At 60.6% G+C, this 2,500-nt stretch overlaps 3 non-coding genes across 3 annotated transcripts in view; all 3 read right to left on the reverse strand.

Moving 5' to 3' along the window:
- Positions 1-934, reverse strand: part of LOC146144928 (large subunit ribosomal RNA) — a 3,434-nt gene extending 2,500 nt beyond the window's left edge. The window contains exon 1 of the ribosomal RNA XR_014501078.1: positions 1-934. This exon is cut by the window's left edge and continues 2,500 nt beyond it. This is a non-coding gene — a ribosomal RNA (large subunit ribosomal RNA).
- A 248-nt stretch (positions 935-1,182) lies between these two features.
- Positions 1,183-1,336, reverse strand: LOC146144929 (5.8S ribosomal RNA). The gene has a single exon (XR_014499130.1). It is a non-coding gene; the product is annotated as a 5.8S ribosomal RNA (ribosomal RNA).
- Positions 1,337-1,583: 247 nt separating this feature from the next.
- The window catches only part of LOC146144930 (small subunit ribosomal RNA), a 1,811-nt gene continuing 894 nt past the window's right edge, over positions 1,584-2,500 (reverse strand). Inside the window, exon 1 of the ribosomal RNA XR_014500697.1 lies at positions 1,584-2,500. This exon is cut by the window's right edge and continues 894 nt beyond it. This is a non-coding gene — a ribosomal RNA (small subunit ribosomal RNA).

Below are 2,500 nucleotides of genomic sequence, written 5' to 3' on the forward strand. Positions count from 1 at the left end.
TCACCTCCGCCGGACCGCGCCGACATTCACTTTCACTGCGCCCATGGGTTTCGTACTGCCCCGTGGCTCGCGCTCACGTTAGACTCCTTGGTCCGTGTTTCAAGACGGGTCGGGAAGGTGGCTGACTTCAGCCGCGGACCCCGTGCGCCTCGCGAAACGACACCGGAAGCGCGACCGAGACGAAGAGGCTGGGCACTGAGAACAGTCCCCGACCCACGACGCCCCAGCCGGCACCGGGCGCTCGGCCCCGAAGGGCAGACGCGGCGATCTCTCCTCGCCCGAACGGCGGGCCGACGGACACGCGCGCCTATAGTACCCGACCGAGGCCGGGTTACCTTGCGCGCGGCCTTCTCGCCGCCGTCCAGACGGTCGCGGCCTTCGCCCGGCGCTAGTGCGCTGGTCCCCGATCGGGCGGCGCCGCCGGCGGCCCGTGAGGGTCCGCACGACAACGTCGCCGACAGGGGGCCGGCTGAAAGCGACCGGGCGACCCGACAGGCCCTCCCGTTTGCCTCTCGACGGTTTCACGTACTCTTTAACTCTCTCTTCAAAGTGCTTTTCAACTTTCCCTCACGGTACTTGTTCGCTATCGGTCTCGTGACCGTATTTAGCCTTAGATGGAGTTTACCACCCGCTTTGGGCTGCATTCCCAAACAACCCGACTCTGGGAAGACGCCGTAGCGCGCCCGCCTGTCGCCGCCATGGGCCTGACACCCGCTCTGGGAAAAGGCCTCGATCAGAAGGACGCGGGCGACCGGCGAAGCGCGCCGTGACGAATTCCGTACGCCACAATTCCGCGCACTCCAAAAGCGCGCGGATTCGGCGATGGGCACATCCCGCTTCACTCGCCGTTACTGAGGGAATCCTCGTTAGTTTCTTTTCCTCCGCTTAGTAATATGCTTAAATTCAGCGGGTAGCCTCGTCCGACCTCAGGCCGAAAGTAAGGACCGGGACTATTCTTCCCGTTCCGCGCTCGCCGTCGGCGCCGCGCGCCGCCGCGCACCTCGATTCCCGCCCTTGAGCCGCCAGCCGTTGGCCTCTTCGAGGTCGACTCGCCGCCGCCGCGCGGGATTCTGGTCGCGATCGTCGCGCATCGTGCCGTGCTGTCTTGAGCGGGACGGGCGCTCGCGCGTCCGACGCCGCAGCAGCCGCGCGGAGAAATCCCCGCGCGGAACGTTTGCAACGCGACCCTGAGGCGGGCGCGGCCCCGGGATTGACCCGAGGCCGCAATTTGCGTTCAGAACGTCGATGCTCAATGTGTCCTGCAATTCACACTAATTCACGCAGCTAGCTGCGTCCTTCATCGACTCACGAGCCGAGTGATCCACCGCCAAGAGCCATCCACGATTGTTTCGCTCGCACAGTGCCTCGCACTATAGGGTGACAAAATAGACCGCGCCGAGCGGTCGGCCAGGCCGACGCTTGAAGCCGGAGCGCGCGGCACCGCGGCACTCGACGCGCAAACATTACCGGGTGACCGAATCGCCGGCCGGCGCGCCGCTCCTCGCGGGTCGGGCGCCGGGTAGCAAAGACTTTTTCTCTCGCTTGTCCGAGTTTCGCGTTCGCCGAAGCGTTTGCGAGACCGTTAATGATCCTTCCGCAGGTTCACCTACGGAAACCTTGTTACGACTTTTACTTCCTCTAAATGATCAAGTTAGATCGTCTTCTCGGACGCCGGCTCGACCGTTGCCGGCCGCGCCAGGTCCAATCGGAGGACCTCACTAAACCATTCAATCGGTAGTAGCGACGGGCGGTGTGTACAAAGGGCAGGGACGTAATCAACGCGAGCTAATGACTCGCGCTTACTGGGAATTCCTCGTTCAAGGGAAATAATTGCAATTCCCTATCCCTAGCACGACCGGGGTTCAGCGGGTTACCCAGACCTGTCGGCCAAGGCGAGCACATGCTGATCCGGTCAGTGTAGCGCGCGTGCGGCCCCGAACATCTAAGGGCATCACAGACCTGTTATTGCTCAATCTCGTGTGGCTAAACGCCACTAGTCCCTCTAAGAAGTTAGACGCCGACCGATTGGGTCGCGTAACTAGTTAGCAAGCCAGAGTCTCGTTCGTTATCGGAATTAACCAGACAAATCGCTCCACCAACTAAGAACGGCCATGCACCACCACCCACAGAATCAAGAAAGAGCTCTCAATCTGTCAATCCTCACTGTGTCCGGGCCGGGTGAGATTTCCCGTGTTGAGTCAAATTAAGCCGCAGGCTCCACTCCTGGTGGTGCCCTTCCGTCAATTCCTTTAAGTTTCAGCTTTGCAACCATACTTCCCCCGGAACCCAAAGACTTTGGTTTCCCGCAAGCTGCCGGAGAGGTCGTAAAACTAACGCCCCCCGATCGCTAGTTGGCATCGTTTATAGTCAGAACTAGGACGGTATCTGATCGTCTTCGAACCTCTGACTTTCGCTCTTGATTAAAGAAAACATTCTTGGCAAATGCTTTCGCAGTCGTTCGTCTTGCGCCGATCCAAGAATTTCACCTCTAACGGCACAG

The sequence above is a fragment of the Ascidiella aspersa genome, chromosome 5 (assembly GCF_963924565.1).
Source record: "Ascidiella aspersa chromosome 5, kaAscAspe10.2, whole genome shotgun sequence".
NCBI lineage: Eukaryota > Metazoa > Chordata > Ascidiacea > Phlebobranchia > Ascidiidae > Ascidiella > Ascidiella aspersa.